A 22,500-nucleotide genomic window follows, 5' to 3' on the forward strand; every position below is an offset into this window, starting at 1 on the left:
CTCGAGTCCACTTGGTCGAGTGCCTGTGTTCGCCTCGCCTACGTCGCAGCATCTAGTGAGGCAAAGAAAGAAATTCATAAAGTACCCAGTCATGACCTCCTCTTGACCTCTGATGGCCTGAGAGTGGTTTAACAGCTGTTTTCTTATTTCCAGTTCACTACTACAGGGAATCTCTCTGGAATATCTGGAGACAGTGGACGCCATGAAGCATTCTAACACAGGAACACACACACACACACACACACACACACACACGTCTACACACAGGCACACGAGTGTAGTACTCGCTTCACTTTACGGTACAAGTAGATAATTACGTATGGGCAATTGCACACAAAGGCCAGGCAAACCAATTATTCCAAAGAAACAACGCTGACGACGTCGAAGAACTGAGAAAAAGGTGGAAGAGGAGGAGGAGGGGGAGGAGGAGCAGGAGGAGAGGGATGCGAGATGCAGATGAGCAGGTAAAGAACGAACTAAAGAAACCCTTGCCTCCTCCTGCTCCCCCCACAGGTAGGCAGAGATCACCTTGTGGCTGGCCAGGTGCAGTGGCCCCCAACTCGCCAGGGGGCAAAGGGTACAGACTGAAGCCTAGGTAATGGGGGTTTAGGAGGGGTTAGAGGATCGTGGCCCTCCTTATGGGTGAAGGAAGGAGGTGGGGGACGTAAAGGAAGGGGATGGGGAAAGAGAGTTGGGAAAAGAGGGAAAGGGTGTGGGGGAGTGGGGATGGAATTGCTAGGGGTGTGTGGATGCAGGTGGGGGCGTTCGACGTGTGGCGTGGTGGTTTGTGTGGGGGAGAAGGTACAAGGAAGGGGCGGAGGGCTTCTGATAAACCAAGGATAGAGAGAGAGAGAGAGAGAGAGAGAGAGAGAGAGAGAGAGAGAGAGAGAGAGAGAGAGAGAGAGAGAGAGAGAGAGAGGACAACAACAACAACACACCCACGATACAAAGAATCATGCAGCAAAACAAAACACCACCACCACCACCAAGACAGCCATTGTATATACACCATGTCAATGGATCGAATAAAAAGGAATAAAATAGTGAGGATAATAACAGCTGTTAGTGAGATAGAGCGAGACAAGGAGAGGAACAGGTTCCTCCCAGGGTGGAAAAGAGTGAGGAGAAAAAGAGACCCAGAATTATTGTACTGATGTGATGTAGAGGAAATAAAGAAAAAAAAAGGAATGGCTGCACATCTTCCTCATGACAAAAAAAATGTTTATGTGTAAGATACATAAATAAATACAAAAGGAAAAAAATACACAGTTAATCATTAGGAATGGAAGGATTCTGAAAGAATAATAGAGAAAAAAACAGTATAGTAGAACTGAACTTTGAAAAGCTGAAGATACGTAAAAAAAAAGGAGAATATATATATATATATATATATATATATATATATATATATATATATATATATATATATATATATATATATATATAACCGGTTCATACAGGGTACATCAGTGGGAATAAAAATGATGAGACTACACAGCGAATAAGTTATGTCTGAACAGATAATGCAAAATTCAGGATTACGGATTGGGGGTAAAATATATAAGTGGAAATGAGTGGTATCATATGTACGATAAAACAGAAAATACCATAAGAGGATAAACGCGGAAGACCACAAGGAATAAAAACAAAAAAAAAAAACAAAAATTGGGTACATGCGAATAAGTATTGTGAAGAACGAAAACAAGTGATCCAGAGGTGAGGCGAAGAAAGGAGGGGAGAAACCACGAGAAAGTTCGTGGGTAGAAAAAAAATCCATAAAAGACGCAGAATAAACCGAAAATGTGAAACACAGAGGATGACAGAGAGGTGAGTCCACATGACGCAAGGCACGAGGACCAGCAAGAAGGAAGGGAGACCTGAAGCAGATGGGACGTGGTCGTCTCCAGCTCACGTACTTCAGCCAATCTTTGCTTGAAATTTATGAGAGCCACATGAACCCCTTTCAATTTTGATTTCCACGAACTCCATTTTTTTTTTGGGGGGGGGGGGGGAATTCTGTGTACACACACACACGCGCACACACACACACATATATATATACATATATATATATATATATATATATATATATATATATATATATATATATATATATATTTATTTATTTATCTATTTTTATTTATTTTGCTTTGTCGCTGCCTCCCGCGTTAGCGAGGTAGCGCAAGGAAACAGACGAAAGAATGGCCAACCCACCCACATTACACATGTTATAAACATCGTCCACACAAGCAAATATAACATAGATATTCATCTCAATGTGACGGTTTACACACCAGACATATACATATATACACCATGTATCATATATTATACTGTCTGCCTTTATTTATTCCATGCATATATATATATATATATATATTATATATATATTATTATATTATTTATTATTTTTATTTATTATTCCTTATGTGTCCCCGGGGTAAAATGGAAACACGAAAAGTTCCCAAGTGCACTTTCGTGTAATAATCACATCATCAGGGGAGACACAAGAGAGGAATATAACAGTCAGTTGATATACATCGAAGAGACGAAGCTAGGACACCATTTGGTAATCACATGTTTACCAAATGGCGTCCTAGCTTCGTCTCTTCGATGTATATCAACTGACTGTTATATTCCCCTTTGTCTCCCCTGATGATGTGATTATTACATGAAAGTGCACTTGGGAACTTTTCGTGTTTCATTTTCCCCGTGGACTCATAGGAATATCTTGATCACGCGCAAAATTGTGATCCTTTCCAATATAATTATATATATATATATATATATATATATATATATATATATATATATATATTATATATATATTATGTGCTGAAATAATGTTTGAGGCAATGTGTGGTTGAGGTTTTGATCGAGTATAATGTAAGGTAAGGAGATGTTTGGAAATAAAAGCGTGTGAGGAGCAGAAAGGGTGTTGAATGTTGGGCCATGGGGATGCGTGAGAATTCACATCGGAGGGGAGGTGAGACAGGAAGGGAGATCAATGGAGTGGAAGATGAGTGAAAACAGATTGAGTGTCGGGCCTGAACATCAGGGGGGTGAAAGACGGGCCAGGAATAGATGAATTGGTCGAGTGTATCCGGGGTTGACGTCTCAGTGGTATGAATCAGCATGTAACGTCTGGGGTAAACGTGAAATTGTTGGCTGGATCTGGAAGGCAAGCTGTGGTTTCGGCATTTTTGCCTGCAGCTAGAGACTGATGTGAACGAATGGCCTTTTGTCTTTTCTGCTACATCGCACATGTGGGGGGAGGATGGTATTCCATTTGCGGTGCATAATAATAAGCAGTCATGATTTGTCATGGGTATACTAATTCTGTGTTTAATATATCTTACATTCAATTATAGTATTATATTTTTTTTTTATTTTTTTTGCCATTTCTTTCGCTTTCTACTGCCTGCATCGCAAGGCAGACGCGACAAGAATATCATAACTTACATAATATATATATTATATCACTCACATATATTATTATATCAATATATTAATATATCCATATTCTCTCTTGGTGCTGTGGCCCCGGTCACTGAACGAACCGTATCCTGTTAAAGGGTAATTCATGAGATGGTTGGGGTACTCATTCTCTCCATGTGCCCAAACCACTTCAAAACACCCTCTTCTGCTCTCTCAACCACGCTCTTTTTATTTCCACACATCTCTCTTACCCTTACGTTACTCACTCGATCAAACCACCTCACACCACACATTGTCCTCAAACATCTCATTTCCCAGCACATCCATCCTCCTGCGCACAACTCTATCCATAGCCCACGCCTCGCAACCATACAACATTGTTGGAACACATTCCTTCAAACATACCCATTTTTGCTTTCCGAGATAATGTTCTCGACTTCCACACATTCTTCAAGGCCCCCAGAATTTTCGCCCCCTCCCCCACCCTATGATCCACTTCCGCTTCCATGGTTCCATCCGCTGCCAGATCCACTCCCAGATATCTAAAACACTTCACTTCCTCCAGTTTTTCTCCATTCAAACTCACTCCCAATTGACTTGACCCTCAACCCTACTGTACCTAATAACCTTGCTCTTATTCACATTTACTCTTAACTTTCTTCTTCCACACACTTTACCAAAACTCAGTCACCAGCTTCTGCAGTTTCTCACATGAATCCGCCACCAGCGCTGTATCATCAGCGAACAACAACTGACTCACTTCCAAGCTTTCTCATCCCCAACAGACTTCATACTTGCCCCTCTTTCCAAAACTCTTGCATTTACCTCCCTAACAACCCCATCCATAAACAAATTAAACAACCATGGAGACATCACACACCCCTGCCGCAACCTACATTCACTGAGAACCAATCACTTTCCTCTCTTCCTACACGTACACATGCCTACATCCTCGATAAAAACTTTCACTGCTTCTAACAACTTTCCTCCCACACCATATATTCTTAATACCTTCCACAGAGCATCTCTATCAACTCTATCATATGCCTTCTCCAGATCCATAAATGCTACATACAAATCCATTTGCTTTTCTAAGTATTTCTCAAATACATTCTTCAAAGCAAACACCTGATCCACACATCCTCTACCACTTCTGAAACCACACTGCTCTTCCCCAATCTGATGCTCTGTACATGCCTTCACCCTCTCAATCAATACCCTCTCATATAATTTACCAGGAATACTCAACAAACTTATACCTCTGTAATTTGAGCACTCACTCTTATCCCCTTTGCCTTTGTACAATGGCACTATGCACGCATTCCGCCAATCCTCAGGCACCTCACCATGAGTCATACATACATTAAATAACCTTACCAACCAGTCAACAATACAGTCACCCCCTTTTTTAATAAATTCCACTGCAATACTATCCATATATGTATTGTGCTGGAAATGAGATGTTTGAGGACAATGTGTGGTGTGAGGTGGTTTGATCGAGTAAGTAATGTAAGGGTAAGAGAGATGTGTGGAAATAAAAAGAGCGTGGTTGAGAGAGCAGAAGAGGGTGTTTTGAAATGGTTTGGGCACATGGAGAGAATGAGTGAGGAAAGATTCACATCGGAGGTGGAGGGAACGAGGAGAAGTGGGAGATCAAATTGGAGGTGGAAAGATGGAGTGAAAAAGATTTTGAGTGATCGGGGCCTGAACATGCAGGAGGGTGAAAGACGGGCAAGGAATAGAGTGAATTGGATCGATGTGGTATACCGGGGTTGACGTGCTGTCAGTGGATTGAATCAGGGCATGTGAAGCGTCTGGGGTAAACCGTGGAAAATTGTGTGGGGCCTGGATGTGGAAAGGAAGCTGTGGTTTCGGGCATTATTGCATGACAGCTAGAGACTGAGTGTGAACGAATGGGGCCTTTTTTGTCTTTTCCTAGCGCTACCTCGCACACATGTGGGGGGAGGGGGATGGTATTCCATATGTGGCGAGGTGGCGATGGGAATTAATAAAGGCAGACAGTGTGAATTGTGTGCATGGGTATATATGTATGTGTCTGTGTGTGTATATATATGTGTACATTGAGATGTATAGGTATGTATATTTGCGTGTGTGGACGTGTATGTATATTCATGTGTATGGGGGTGGGTTGGGCCATTTCTTTCGTCTGTTTTCTTGCGCTACCTCGCAAACGCGGGAGACAGCGACAAAGCAAAATATAATAATATATATGATATATATATATATATATATATATATATATATATATATATATATATATATATATATATATATATATATATATATATTCTCTCCTTGGTGCTGTGGGGCCCCGGGGTCAATGAGAGAACCGTATCCTGTTAGAAGGGGTAATTCATGAGATGGTTGGGGTGAGTTGTGGGTCAAATTTGTGGGTTGGTTTATGAGTTTAGGGGTAAGTTTATGAGTTATAGGGTGATGGATGGCTCGTGAGGTTATATATATATGAGCTGAGATTGAGTACTGGAAGCTGGATTAGGCTGTGATTTGTGAGTTACCTCGAGTATTATCTATGAGATGTGAGTCAGTTCGATGACATTTTTGTGAGGTGCGAGTAAGGGTTCTGATTTGGTTACGTGAAATTCTGTGAGTCGAGGGATGGTCTGTGAACTAGCTCTGTGAGGTCTGTTAAGAAGTTCTGGGTTTGTTTTGTTTGTATGAGTCTGTGAGTCACCTCTGACTCGGCGAATCGGATTGCAAATTTGCTTTGTGAGTTCTAGGTTTGACTCTGAGATGCTAGTCCATTTGTGACTCTCCAGCTAGTTCGTGAATTTGCGATTGGTGTATGATCCGCTGGTCTGTTCTTGAAATGGGACTTATTTATGACTTAACTGCATGTAGTTTTTTTACGAAATGGGCTTGGGTATGAGATCAGTGTTAAAGTATGAAATGAGAGTTATTGGAGATCGAGTGATTTCTTAAAACAACACTTTCTTTCAAGGGTATTTTGTAACAAAGCTCTGGCCTCAAGGATATGACTATACTCGTAATATGGGCTCTGTGTCAGTGTAATCATCCACAATCATGCATACTTTACTTTGTTATTTCAACTACATAGCTGGACAGGGATGTAGTTGACATAGTTACCAATAACATAGTTACCAATAACAATACCCTTCTTGGGTAATAACACCATCTAGGGCAGGGAAGTGAGGGGCTGGGCACAGGAAGGTGCAGAAAAGAAACAGTGATAGTTACCGAAAGCAATACTCTTCATGGGTAATAACACCACCTTATCGTATGGCATCAGGCGATCCTTTAAGTCTAAATCAGAGAGAGAGAGAGAGAGAGAGAGAGAGAGAGAGAGAGAGAGAGAGAGAGAGAGAGAGAGAGAGAGAGAGAGAGAGAGAGAGAGACTGAAATGTCAGAAAAGACATCACATACAGTGAACTGGCCAACTGAGATCATAATGGCTACGAGAATGTAACACAATGATGGAAGAATCAAAAGACTAACGAGTCTAAAAATATTAAAGGATGAATATATCAAAGGAACAGAGGCGAGTGAGGAGATGACAAAAGGAATGAAAAGGGAAAACTAAGCGGCGCCGAAGGGCGTCCATCGCGCAGGACACCGGGACCACCTCATTAAGAGCGAGACGTGCAGAACCCAATCGAAATTTGACTGAAAGATTACCGTAAGGCTTAGATTCCCGACCATATAAATTGACGAGCTTTTTCGTGGCTTGCTGTAGGGTCTGAAATTCTCATCTCTATAAACTTTTGATGCTTTTCCTTTAAACATATGAATTACTGAGCTTTTTGTGGTCATGAAACCACACAGTCTTAAGATGATTAAAGCTGACTCCACCTCATGCAGTCTGCCGATGGGACCTGATCGTAGTTATGTGGCTGGAAGGAGGACGAAAGTGAACGGAGTTGCACAAGGCCGGATTTGACGTGAGGGGCGAATTTTCACGTTGATATTACATTTCTATCATGTATCCCAGTATTAGTTCTCATCTCCATCAACTTTTGAGTCTTTTGAGCCTCGGGAATGAGTCTGCGATTCTCATCTATAAAAAGTCTCTCTAAAGTTTTCTTTGCATTAACACCGAGATCTGAATTCTCAATCCATCGACATACACTTTCCCGCCTTGGTACTGATTCTGTGAGTTTGAGATTCTCATGGATATAACTTTCGAATGTCTTACACCTTGGTGGCGACATTATGTGAGAATGTAGGAAAACTTACACCACCGCACAATTTTCGGGAGAGGAATATGACAATACCCTATTAGCGAATACGCGATGGACGCACCAATTACGGCAATTTTCCCGTCATTTGCTTGTAATATTCATGCTAACCTATACTCCATATTCTTGTGGGGAAGCGTGTAATGGCTCCGGAAATGATCATAATCTTGGCCTCATCAGAAATCAGATTCAGAAATTCATATGAAAGCTCAAAAATCCCGTTTTCTTCAGATAAGTTATGGGCCATTACGTGCACTGTGCCACTTATCTCCAACGCTTGGAGGACAATGTGCACAGATTTTCGAGTGGCGGTTGTAACTTGACGTTGACGGCCTGGAAGACCCTTCCTTGCAAAATCGATTTGCCAACAGCCCACATCACCAACCAGCCAGCCAACGAGACTGAGGTATTTTGTTAAATAATCCACGACATAAAAGATTCGCCTTTCAGTTCACCACAGATGCGTATCCTATCACCATGGCAACGTCGAACAGGTGTGTGCAGCATCTTTTTCTGTATCATGTTACCGAAATATCTTTCTCCTTAGATGAAAATTGTTAAAGTTTATAATTTTAAAAGTTACGATATTCATATGTGGATGAGAAAAGAAAAACGGGGGATGAGAATAAAAAAAAAAATAAAAGGACGAGTGTTGAATAGTCTGCTGGATCAAAAATGATTCCCGTTTTCCTGCCTTACTGGATTATGGTCCCGCACTGAGGGACACGCCATGGGCAGTGGGGGCAATCATGGGGGCAAGTGATTATCATCATTAGTGCTATCATTATCATTATTATCATCATTATTGCTATCATTATCATGATGATGATTGCTACTATTTCATCTATTACCAATATTGTTATCATTATTATTATTATTATTATTATTATTATTATTATTATTATTATTATTATCATTATTATTATCGTTATTATCATCATTATTATTATTATCATTATCATCATCATTATTGCTATCATTATCACCATGATGATCGCTACTATTTCATCTATCACCATTATTATCATTATTATTATTATTATTATTATTATTATTATTATTATTATTATTGTCATTATTATTATTATCATCATTATTATTATTATCATTATTATCATCATTATTGCTACCATTATCATCATGATGATTGCTATTTCATCTATTACCATTATTATCATTATTATTATTATTATTATCATTATTATTATTATCATTATTATCATCATTATTGCTACCATTATCATCATGATGATTGCTATTTCATCTATTACCATTATTATCATTATTATTATTATTATTATCATTATTATCATTATCATTATTATCATCATTACTGCTACCATTATCATCATGATGATTGCTATTTCATCTATTACCATTATTATCATTATTATTATTATTATCATTATTATTATTATCATTATTATCATCATTATTGCTACCATTATCATCATGATGATTGCTATTTCATCTATTACCATTATTATCATTATTATTATTATTATTATCATTATTATCATTATCATTATTATCATCATTACTGCTACCATTATCATCATGATGATTGCTATTTCATCTATTACCATTATTATCATTATTATTATTATTATCATTATTATTATTATCATTATTATCATCATTATTGCTATCATTATCATCATGATGATTGCTATTTCATCTACTACCATTATTATCATTATTATTATTATTGTTATTATCATTATTATTATTATTATTATTATCATTATTACGTAATTTTAGGTATGATCTGAGTAGGGGCTACCTCAGCTCAAAGGCTGCGCCCCACTACGAAGCAGGATTAGGTAGGCTCCTTCGGGTCGAGAAGGTTCTCTGACGATACTATAGACTCTTCTTGTCCAACGACGACTGACGAGTGTTCGTCGAAGGTGACTTCTTCCTCGCCTACGTACGTACCTTCTGGCACACGGAGGTCGGAAACGTCGGGTAAAAAAAATATATATAAACTTCGAGGGATTTTGCCCTCCTTGGCTTCGGCTGTGGGTCACACACAAGAGCAGCGAGTTTAAAGAGACGAATCAGCCAACAGAGAAACAGACAGACATGCTTAAAGGCACGACTCTCCTGTGTATGATGGAAACCACCAACAGAGTAAAGTTATCCATTCAAAACACCACAACAACACTGCAAAGTCTCTTATGATAAACGTATTTAAATCACTGTTGGTACAGAGATAATTCGTTATAATAATAACCAATTTTTTTTTTCTTGATCTCCTCTTTTTACCTCACTGAGATTATGCAAATGAAACTTCGTGTCAATACCTTTACCAACGATCCTTTTTTAATGGAATATTCACACCGACCTAAACCAATTTTTTTTTTCCCTCTCTCCTTCAACCCTTCTATTTTTCACCACCGTTGCATTAATCATTTTATTCATGAGCATAACAGAATATCGCCCGTGCTTGAATGCTTATTTTTATTCTTGCCGAAAAAATCGTGTCAGCAGCCCATAAATCGTGGGCGAAGAGGGGGGGGGGGAGCCAGCAAGCTACCCCTCCCACAGCCCCCTCACACACACACACCATGATAAGACTGGCATTACCATAATAACTGGACACAATGGCTGGCTGGCTATACGCCGCTGCTCCTGTGGGTGGGTGGGTGGGGACACACACACACACACACGCACACGCTTTTGGTGTCCAACAGGGAAAGTGCTCGCCACCTACGTACGGCCCTGTGCTTCTCTTGCACGACAGTCGACTGGTAATTCTCATTTTCAAGTTGGTCAGTGGATGATCCTTTGATCAAACCAGTTAAGCTGACCATGATTACTTTCTGTATGGGTTAGGAATGCAAGATGCTGATATTGGCTTTCCTATGTACTTCCCGTGTCACGTTAAGTGTACATGAAGGCATTGTGGCCTCGTATCGTCCTCAACTGTGGCCTTGTATCGTCCTCAGCTGCGGCCTTACACAGTTCTCAGCTGTGGCCATATATGGTTCTCACCTGTGGCCTTGAACTCTCGTCATCTGTGGCCATATATCGTTCTCAGTGGTGGCCATACATCGTCCTCAGCTGCAGTCATGAATCGCCATCAGCCACGGCCTTGTCTCGTCCACGACTGCAGCATCAGATCCAGCTGCGGCCTTACACAGTTCTCAGCTGTGGCCATATATGGTTCTCAGCTGTGGCCTTGAACTCTCGTCATCTGTGGCCATATATCGTTCTCAGTGGTGGCCATACATCGTCCTCAGCTGCAGCCATGAATCGCCATCAGCCACGGCCTTGTCTCGTCCACGACTGCAGCATCAGATCCTCCTCAGCTGCGTCTATACATCGTCCTCAGCAGTAGCCTTGGTCCATCAGGTGTAGCCATGGATCGACCTCATAGAATAAGGAATCCTTCACCTGTCTTGCTGTTCCTTTAAGATCCATATCTACACCAACGTAAATCTATGGGACAATTTATCAGCTCATGTCAAACCGTGTTGGAGAACACTTTGTGTGTATCCTATTCTAATCTCAGATTCTTTCAGTCCTTTTGCGTATCTTCCATTTGAATACAAATGAAGGAGGAGACCTCTACACGACCCTGCTCACCTCTGAACACCTAGATAAAGCTCCTCTTGAATATACAGTGAATTTCTTATGTAATTTTACTGGCTCTCTAGATTAGAATTTGTTTCCTCTCTCTCTCTCTCTCTCTCTCTCTCTCTCTCTCTCTCTCTCTCTCTCTCTATGCATTCCTTTCAACGGAAAGTACAAGATTTTAGAGAAACGCGTTTGGACACCCGCCTGATTATTTGAGAGAGAGAGAGAGAGAGGGAGAGAGAGAGAGAGAGAGAGAGAGAGAGAGAGAGAGAGAGAGAGAGAGAGAGAGAGAGAGAGAGAGCGTCCAAGCCAAAGGGTTGGAGGGGGGGACACCCCCGTGATTGCCTTACTGCAACCCGATTATGTAAACCGGATACATTGTGTTTTATTGGCACGCACGGCATAACTAATCGAATAAAGGGGGATTTTATTTTTGAGCACATTTGAATAATTCAGAGCTTTACATCCTCTCGCACTACTAAATCTGGCTTAATTCTATTACCGAGCGGAATATTTCTCTCGCCTCCTCGGCTTTTATTGTGGCGCGGGTCTGCCGTCCTTCTGCTCTTTCCTGGTGTATTCTTATTCCGTCCACTGATCTCTCTCTCTCTCTCTCTCTCTCTCTCTCTCTCTCTCTCTCTCTCTCTCTCTCTCTCTCTCCTTCTTTCCCATTTCTGCCTCGTCACCTTCATCCTCACTCACTTTTAATGTTACCTTCGCGGCTCACTTTGACAGCTTAAGTCGTCCTTTAGTCGTCCATATCTACTTCTGATCACGTTTTCTATCTTTTATTTTTGGTTGACAATTCCTTTGGCACGACGGTGTGATCCTTGTGTCAGATGGTCTGACCTATGACCTGACGGAGGCCCTTATGAGTCGTGCCGTTGAGCTCCAAGGTAATGCTATCGGTCCCAGGAGTCGTGCCGTCGTGCTCGAGGGTCGTACCGTCGTGCTCAAGGGTCGTACCGTCGAGCTTTAGGGTTGTACCGTAGTGCTTAAGGATCGTACCGTTGCGTTCAAGGGTCGTAGCGTCGTGCTCAAGGATCGTACCGTCGTATTCAAGGGTCGTACGAACCGTCGTGCTCAAGGGTCGCACCGTCGTGCTCAAGGGTTGTACCGTTGTGTTCAAGGGTCGTACCGTCGTGCTCAAGGATCGCACCGTCGTGCTCAAGGATCGTACCGTCATGCTCAAGGGTCGCATCGTTGTGCTCAAGGGTCGTACCGTCGTGCTCAAGGGTCGTACCGTCGTGCTCAAGGATCGTATCGTCGTACTCATGGATCGTACCGTTGCGTTCAAGGGTCGTACCGTCATGCTCAAGGGTCTTACCATCGCGCTCAAGGGTCGACCGTCGTGCTCAAGGGTCGTCCCGTCGTGTTCAAGGGTCGTGCCATCGCGCTCAAGGGTCGTACCGTCGTGCTCAAGGGTCGTACCGTCATGCTCAAGGGTCTTACCATCGCGCTCAAGGGTCGTACCGTCGTGCTCAAGGGTCGTACCGTCGTGTTCAAGGGTCGTACCATCGCGCTCACGGGTCGTACCGTCGTGCTCAAGGGTCGGACCGTCATGCTCAAGGGTCTTACCATTGCGCTCAAGGGCCGTACCGTCGTGCTCAAGGGTCGTCCCGTCGTGTTCAAGGGTCGTGCCATCGCGCTCAAGAGTCGTCCCGTCGTGCTCAAGGGTCGTACCGTCGTGCTCAAGGGTCGGACCGTCGTGTTCAGGAAGTTAGATCAGGCTCACATTTCTTCTTTTTCCTTCTTACATTCTTTGAACCAATGTCGAGATGGGGAAAAAAAATTTGGATCCTCCACATACGTTCATACTCACCCTTACAAGACACACTATATATTAACAGGAATGACACTTCATATTCAGTATGATAAACTACAGGCGGTGTGGCATACTAACTCATATGTCACGCTAGTATGATTTGCTGCTCGTCGTCATGACACGGTCACACTGACATGACTCTCTGTTTGCTGACATGGTCACACTGACATGACTCTGTTTGCTGACATGGTCATACTTATGACATGACACATAATCATTGGCATGACACACAAACCAATGGCATGACACACAAAGAAAAACCATGGCATGACAATAGAATTCTACCCCTGACGTGACACAAAAAAAAATGGTATGACACAATTGTACCTCTGGTGTGACACGCAAGTGGCATGACCCGCGATACGACACACTGCCTCTGACATGACACAACAGGGATGCCACGAGAAGGGAGGCATGCATGTATCTTGGGCTACGAACCCTGGCTTGACACCAAGGGTTCCTTCCACTGTTTAACCCTGACTCTGCCACTACATCATAGCCAGGGGGAAAAAAAGATATCTTAACATTCCATTAAACCGCACATTATCGAAAGTTACTTTTTTTCCCCCTACTGTTCGGATACATTGACCTAACATAAATCGTCCCCTCGTATACATCATCCATATATGTATATATATCTTTTTTTCTTTCTTTCAAACTATTCGACATTTCCCGCATTAGCAAGGTAGCGTTAAGAACAGAGGACTGGGCCTTTGAGGGAATACCCTCACCTGGCCCAATTCTCTGTTCCTTCTTTTGGAAAATTGAAAAAAAAAAAAAAAAAACCGAGAGGGGAGGATTTCCAGCCCCCTGCTCCCTCCCCTTTTAGTCGCCTTCTACGACACGCAGGGAATACGTGGGAAGTATTCTTAATCCCCTATCCCCAGGGATAATAAAGTTTTTTACATCAGTAAAATCTTTGGTTAATCAGGTCAGTGGTAAAAAAATAAATCACCTGCATTATGGTAGTCATACATATATATACGCTACCTCGCTAACGCGGAAAATGGCGAATAGTATGAAAGAAGATATATATATATATATATATATATATATATATATATATATATATATATATATATATATATATATATATATACACGAGCCTCTGGGGACTTTTCACAACGGTATTAACTCGAAAAATCTTTACCGTTTTAACCTTTGGCTCATTCATTCATCATGGCCGTAGGAGACGAATAAGCCTCTGTTTCCTGGGCTGGAATTTATGAATCAGAATTAGTAACATGGATATTTACGGCGCTTACCCAGCGGGCAGACTATCCCAGCGGCATTGCTTTTTTTTTTCTCCTCCCTCCCCTCCCTCAGCGGCAGTAGTAAAGAGTGCGTTGGCACCATTACAAGGTGCTCCATAGATTGGGGCGGAGGGCTGGGAGCTGGCGTCGGCACTTTCCTAAACCATCATCAATTTTGGTCGCTGTAGCGGAGACGATGGGAGGTGGAGGAAGGGGTGGAGGTGGTGGTGGTGGAGGAGGAGGAGGAGGAGGAGGAGGAGGAGGAGGACAACGACGACGACGACGAGGAGTAGAGGAGGAGGAGGAAAGACAGAAGGGAAAGAGGACAGTGAGAGAGGTGGAAAAACGATGTGGAGAGAGGGAATATGGAGAGTAAATAGAGAGCGAGTCTCAGGGAGGAAAAGAGAAGCTGGAGAGCTCTGAAAAAGTAGACAGTACTTCTTAAAGCAAATCCCATTTTCTATACAGATACTGGTGTTACCGGACTCCGCCTGCACGTGGTTACACTGCGCGAGTCTTGAGTCTCTGCCGGCGAGGGTGTGTCATATTGTTATGGGTCGAAAATGAGTACTCTCCCGTCGAGAAGCTCCCAGCTTCAAAGGAGTCCATAATTTCACAGCTACCGATCGTGGCAAGCGCCCCGTCCAAGAGGTCATGGGGTTGGATGACGAACACCGGTACTGGTCAGGTTCCCAGAGCTGTCTGATCTAACCAGACCGCCCCCCTCCCCCTCCAAGAAACTCGTACCACCACACAGGGGAAACTGTCGCACTGAAACAACGATATGGGTGCGAAAGGTCGACGTGCGGTGTTAACGTGAGGTATAATATCAGGCAGAGATCATCATGCTCCTCAACTTCAGATCATGCGTCCTTGCATGATGAATTCAGGGCCGATGTGTGTGCATCATCATCAGTCCACTTATAAAGGGTGGGTGGGTGGGTGTTGGGGGGTAAACACTGCCATTCTCTACGTATAATACAGCAGTATCTATCTTTCGTTGCTGGCAGAACGCTAAACCTTACAAATAGCCTGTCTGTATGATCATATAACACACACACACAAGGGTTCATCACAATCGTTCGTCAGAACATTCGCTGTAAAGTTCTTCTCTAGAACACAAGTCGCCAGGAATCAAAGCTGTGGTGTTTACATTTACGGAAATTTGGGGAGGGAAAGACTCTGACATCTCTGGCAGGAGAGGCAGACTCAGGATGGGTTGAGGGACAGGGTTGAGAGATGGGGAGGCGGTGTTGGGGATGAAGGAGAGACTGTGTTCAGAGATGGGGAGACGGCATTGGGGTGGAAGAGATGCGGTGCTGAGAGACGGGGGAGACATCGCCGGGGTGGAGAGAGTGCTGGGAGACGGGGAGCTAAGGCTGGGGTGAAGGAGAGACAGCGCTCGAGGAAAAGGATGGAGAAGGAGGAGGCAGCACTAGAGAAAGAGAGAGGCTCTCTCATCTCCGGGCGTGAGGAGTGGCAGCCCCACACTGCACCTCACTGCTGTATGCACACTGAGCACCTCAACCCTCCAGCTGATGTTTGTCAAGTGTACCCACCCTGCAGCGTGACCCTCCGTTTTCTGTGACTCCTTCCCACACCCCCGTAATCATTTCAGTAAACCTCTTTCACTTAGAATAACAGCGAAACATATGTACTGCAGCTACTGTAGAAATGAATATGATTACTTCATAATGCTCATCAAGATGAAATGTTCTTAAAATACGTATGAATGCGGGACACACACACACACACACACACACACACACACACACACACACACACACACACAGAAACCTCCATTATGACATCATTCTTTATTACAAATGCATATAAACTGCAACTTTTAATCTAAATGGAATTATTCAAAGGCACTATTCGGTTTACCAGACATAATGTGACTCTCCATCACACAGGCACGAGATCCAGGAGGAAAAAAAATTAAATTCTTCTCCTTTTTTTTGTAGCTTTTGCATTCTTGATTGCTTTAGGAGAGCAATTTAATTCTATTGCCTCCTCACGTCTTGAAGCCTTGCTAAGTCGGCCATCAAAAGGCAGGTCTATTCATGAGTCAGACGCAATGATCTCTCGGGCCCCGGACATATAAGCCGTAACACCAGGATAGGACCAATAGACTCTCCTTTCCCAGAATAAGATCAGAACCTTTAGTGAACCTCTGCACAGAGGCATCGCCAGCCTTAAGACCCACTACACCAAGGAGCTGCAGAACCATGGCTCTCTGTTCAGCGAACCTCTGATGGATACCACATATGGTGTCGCTGACCACAGAATGGGTAGGAGCGCACGATACACTCGCCGCTTCTCCGACAAAGTAGAAAAGAAAGTCAGTGGATATATATATATATATATATATATATATATATATATATATATATATGTGTGTGTGTGTGTGTGTGTGTGTGTGTGTGTGTGTGTGTGTGAGGTTTCTCGCGGCTTCAGCGACGTCCATCAGACCTGACACTACTGGTTTAGAATGCGTCCGGCAAAGAAGATTTTTTTTTCAATCAGTCGCTATCAACATGTCTCATCCAACAGCCGGCCCTTCATGCCGTTCGTCGGGAAGGAGCGCATGACACACAATGAAATCCTCATGAAGATGTCTGGCCGGATTACTCCTGTACAGTCTTTTAGGTAGATTAACGTAAGCTTGTGATTGAAGAGTCTCGTATTTATTTTGTCTACATTTTTAGACGGATTAATGTAAGCTGGGGATTTCAGAGTCTAGAGAAGGGGGAGGGGGGGCGCAATCAAGTGAGCGAACAGTAATCCCCGGGTCAGTATTCTTCAAGTTTATTCGCGTATAAAACAGACTGCGCACAAGACAGCACCGCCGCGAGGGGGGGAGTCGAGGAAGAAGGGAAGGAGGTGGTTAAGAGGGAGGTGGAAGACAGGAGACGATAAACTACACGAAAGATGAGGAGAAATGACGAACTGAGCAGCAGGGTGCTGGTGAGGGAGGAAGGAGGAGGAGGAGGAGAAGGGACAGGGTTTGCAAGAGAAGAAGAAGAAGAAGAAGAAGAAGAAGAGGAGGAGGAGGAGGAGGAGGAGGAGGAGGAGGAGGAGGATGAAGTGAATGGAAACGTGTAGTTAGACGAAGAGAGGACGAAGGAAGGTGAAGAGGGAAGGCAAAGAGTGGGCGTATGGGCGAGGGGGTCGGCGACGCGTGGGCAGAATAGCACTTAAAATCCTCGACCTTGAACCACACAGAATACCCGGAGCTCCAGGCAAGAGGGACGCATGTGAGGATCAGCGGCGGCGGGGCCAGTGTTGAGTGTACTGACCAGTGACTCACTCCCCCCTTCCTCCACCCCCCCCCGGGGGGGGGAGGGTGGTAATGGTGACGTTGTTGTTGTTGTTGTTGTTGTTGTTGTTGGTGGTGGTGGTGTTGTTATTGTTGTAGAAGGCAGTTGTGGTGGCTTCGATAGTTGTGTTGGGAGCGGCGTTGGACATGGTGTTGGTGAAGATAATGGAGTGACAGTGAGGGTGTTGGTGAAGATGATGGTGACAGTGAGGGTGATGATGATGATGGTGGTGGTGGTGGTGGTGGTGGTGGTGATGGTGGTGGTGGTGGGAATGGTGGTGGTAGTGGTGGTGATGGTGGTAATGGTGGGAGAGGTGATGGTGGGAGTGGTGGTAGTGGTAGTGGAGGTGGTGGTGGTAATGGAGGTGATGGTGATGGTGGTAGTGGTGGAGGTGATGGTGATGGTGGTAGTGGTGGTGGTAGTGGTGGTGGTGGTGGTGGTGGTGGTGGTGGTGGTGGTAGTGGTGGTGGTGGTGGTGGTGGTGGTAGTGGTGGTGGTGGTGGTAGTGGTGGTGATGGTGGGAATGGTGGTGGTAGTGGTGGTGATGGTGGTAATGGTGGGAGAGGTGATGGTGGGCGTGGTGGTAGTGGTAGTGGAGGTGGTGGTGGTGGTGGTAATGGAGGTGATGGTGATGGTGGTAGTGGTGGTGGTAGTGGTGGTGGTGGTGGTGGTGGTGGTGGTGGTGGTGGTAGTGGTGGTGGTGGTGGTGGTAGTGGGTGGTGGTAGTGGTTGGTGGTGGTAGTGGTGGTGGTGGTAGTTGGTGTAGTAGGTGGTGGTGTAGTGGTGGGGTAGGGGTGGTGGTGGTAGTGGTGGGTGGTGGTAGTGGTGGTGGTGGTGGTAGGTGGTGGGTTGGTGGTTGGTGGTGGTGGTGGTAGTGGTAGGTGGTGGATGGTGGTAGTGGTGTTGGGAGAGGTGGTAGTGGTGGTAGTGGTGGTGGTGGTAGTGGTGGTTGGTGGTATTGTGGTGTGGTGCAGTGGTGGTGGTGTAGTGGTGGTAGTGGTGGTGTGGTGATAGTGGTGGTGGTGGTAGCTGTGGTGGTGTGTGGTAGTGGTGGTGGAGGTAGGTAGTGTGGTGGTAGAAGTGGTGGTGGTGGTAGTGGTGGTGGTAGTGGTGGTGGTGGTAGTGGTGGTAGTGGTGGTAGTGGTGGTGGTGGTGGTGGTAGTGGTGGTGGTAGTGGTGGTGGTGGCTGGTCCAACGTCCTGAGAGGATGATAATATGTATAATCTGTGAGTGTTGCTGCTGTCCCTCGGTTTGGTTCCCTCTCCGTGTTTCTCTTTCGTATCCTTTGTATGTTTCCGTCATCGTGTCTGTCTCTCTCTATTTATGAGTGCTTATCAACTCGCTTGTGTCTGTTCGTCTTCCATTTTATCTGATCCTCTCTCTCTCTCTCCCTCTCTCTCCCTACCCAACTTTATCTTGCCATTTCTCTATCTGTGTCTTTCAGTCGCTTTTGTTTCTCTGTCTTTCCTTCCTGTCTCCCTGCTCCCTCTCCTCCTTCACCTGACCCCCGTAAGGATCCGGCCCGGAGCGTTGACCTCACAGACGTTTGAACTTGAGGAAGGTTGGTGTGTGTGTGTGTGTGTGTGTGTGTGTGTGTGTGTGTGTGTGTGTGTGTGTGTGTGTGTGTGTGTGGTGTGGGGGAGAGGGAGGACGATCCCCAAGCCACAAAAGATGACCATCATCATTTTTAACGTAATTGTGAGGTCCCTCGTGAGCAGGACTGCGGGGCGCGGCCGTGTTTGGGGCACTCCTGTCTAAGCTTGGGCATGGCTGGACGCTTGATGTGATCGTCGCGGGGCCCCCGTGGGGGAGGAGAGGATGGCTGGGAGGGTAGTTAGATCTTGTAGATCTGGAAGGTGGGAGGGAGGGGAGGAAATGGAGAGGCAACAGATACGGAAAGGATGTGAATAATGTGGATTAGAAAGAGAGGAGAAATGTCTAATGTCTAGCAGTGCTCTACGGTGAGACGAAATATAGGGGAAGGAAATGAGTGATAATTGAGAATTAGAAAGAGAAGAGAAATATCGAAGGATGAAGATAATGAAATTGATATAGAGTAGTGCTTTAAGGTGAGGCAAAATGTAGGCAGGAGTCTGCCAACACGGATGGTAGGCTCGCACACAGCACGTGAATGAACATAAATATCTTTAAACTATTGTTTCGTCATCCAGGGAGTGAGAGAGAAAGAAAAAAAAAATCTGAATTATTGATACTTATCTTTCAGATATATCCCGTTTATGACGAAGCAAGAGAAAAATACATAAATATAAATCATGAATGCATCATACCAATACTTCAAAACATACAAAAAAAAGGGACTTACGATTTAACTTGGAAGTAAATAAACCAAGTTCAAAGTTACGAGTGGGACTTAAGTGTCGCTGGAGTCTTTGAGATTAACGCAAATAGGGTTGCAGACAGACAACCCCTCCACACACGAGAACCCAAACACGGATGTGACTGGGGACTGAGTGGTTAAAACAGTTTGTCTTTCATACCTGTTCACCAGCCTCTCGGGTTAAATGTTTGTTGAAAGATGATCTAGTCTGACCTTTAATTTATCATATCTTCAGACTGCTTTAAACCGGACATGGACGCAGCGATGAGTAACGTGCCGCTCCTCTCACCTGATTTTATTCATATTTCTTTTCTCGACACAAAATTTCGACCGTTGCCAAATCATCAGCTTCAGCGAAATGAGTGAATTCAGCGACGTCCATTGTAAACAAACTGGAGAAGACTGAAAACCACACGTATTTCCGGTGAACGATAAAATCTTTCGACTCCCAAGAATTATGTTCGGGAATTCATTGGTTGTCATAATCTCCGACATGGACACCCATAACTCAACCCTGGCCCGAAAATGATGACGTTACTGCCGATGGAAATGCTATCAACACACCTCAGAAAAGGGGGAAGGGGAAGGGGAGGGGGAGAAAAGAATCTTTTCTCTCACATCAGCTTCTCACCCGAGAGTCAGGAGAGAGAGAGAGAGAGAGAGAGAGAGAGAGAGAGAGAGAGAGAGAGAGAGAGAGAGAGAGAGAGAGAGAGAGAGAAATAACAGTTTAATCATCCAGAAAGTTTATGGAGGGACGGGAGGAAATGGATATGGTGATTTGAAGGATTGATTCCCGGACCAACATCTTGAATGTTGTTCGTGAAAAAACAAACCCAATGATACGGGGTCTTGTTAGTGTATGTCCTCTGGATGCCATAGCTTAAAAGGTTTGGTCACTCTAGAGATCCTCTTCGTCGAGATAATCTGTGTGTTCTGGGGGTCAGGTGCACAAAATGGCTTATTGATGACTGAGTAGGACATTGTTGCGGCAAGGGTTCTGTGTTGAGGTTGGGGTAGCGTGTGGAGGTGGTGGCTCAGACGAGAGGATCATGTCCGGACCTGTGGGAACTTGTGGCCAGCCCTGACTGGTAGTGCTGGTGGGTCAAATCACAGCAGTCTGTCTGTGTATCTGTTTGTCTCTCTATATGCTCGTCTGTCTGTCTGTGGGTGTTGTTCGCCTTCTAAAGAGCTAGAGGAAGGCGACTGACTACACACTCAATCCTCCCTGGAAAGAATTTAATTTCCGATTATATTCGCGCCTTCACGTGTCGAAGGCCCAATAGATCCGGAGGGAGACATGTGTTGCGGGACTGTACAAGCTATTCTGATTCTCATGCAGTGGGAGACGTTCCTCTGGTTGGCGTTAACAAAATCAAAACGTCAGAATATGGCGTTATAATGTACATACAGTACATATACGACATAACGAAAGTAGGAAGGAGGAAAAGAAAAAGAACCCAAGAAACAGAGTTATGACAGTAACGTAAGAGCCTTCCCGCGCCCTTGCGCCTTACCCCATGATAGGTGGTCACTGCCAACACTGTAATTGCACTGTAAGTGCCGACTTCCGATTTCCCAGTGCAGCATATCATTGTGAAGCTACGTGCCAGACCTTAATATTCTATTTTGCATGGTTGCTGAGAGACGTGTGACAGAAAACCCCACTAGGAAGACGAAATACAGAACCCAGCGGACGACAGGGCGGCAATACTACACTATAGCCCTTACCAGTCGACGATCAAGAGAAAACGGGAAAGAAATGAGATCACGAAAGCAATGTGAGGATCGAGAATGAGAGGCAGATCAAACACAGTTGGCTGTGAAAACACAACTCGTGATTTCAAAATCTTGTTTGTCTGAACATGCAAAGACAAAGCATTTCAGGGATAGCATGAGTGAAGGGTGCAGTGGTTCAGGGGTAGGCGGAGGTAAGCAGAGAAGGCACAGCTGAAGTGTTGCATCAGGGGAAGCAAGCAATAGTGGGATATGGGGGCGACAGTTCCCCTCTGCCACACCTTGTGTTCCCATGGATGGCAGAGACCATCCTGTCTCCTCAACTCTTGCAGCGAAGGAAACAGGAAAAACGCCGAAAGATGTGGATACCATGATGCCTTGATTCACAATTATGTAGCTGTACAATTATGACTTTATACTGTGAGGGGAGGGAGTTACACACTCGTGGGGAGTTACACACTCGTGGGGCCCATTTCTTTACCTTTCTCTACTGTTATGCAACGTCTTAAACTTCTGTATGCTGTTCACATTCACAACTTCGCGTGATGATAATATGTGATTATAATTCGTGTGTTTTGAGGAGACAGTCATGCACTCGTGTTGCCCAGACTCTTAACCTTCTAAACACGTACTATGTCCTCCTTCTTATGTAAACACACACGCACACAGACCCTCCCTAAACCAGGTGTGTGTGTGTGTGTGTGTGTGTGTGTGTGTGTGTGTGTGTGTGTGTGTGTGTGTTTAATTACCTATTTGTGATAACTATTTGTGAGTT

This window comes from Panulirus ornatus, chromosome 13, assembly GCF_036320965.1.
Source record: "Panulirus ornatus isolate Po-2019 chromosome 13, ASM3632096v1, whole genome shotgun sequence".
Taxonomy (NCBI): domain Eukaryota; kingdom Metazoa; phylum Arthropoda; class Malacostraca; order Decapoda; family Palinuridae; genus Panulirus; species Panulirus ornatus.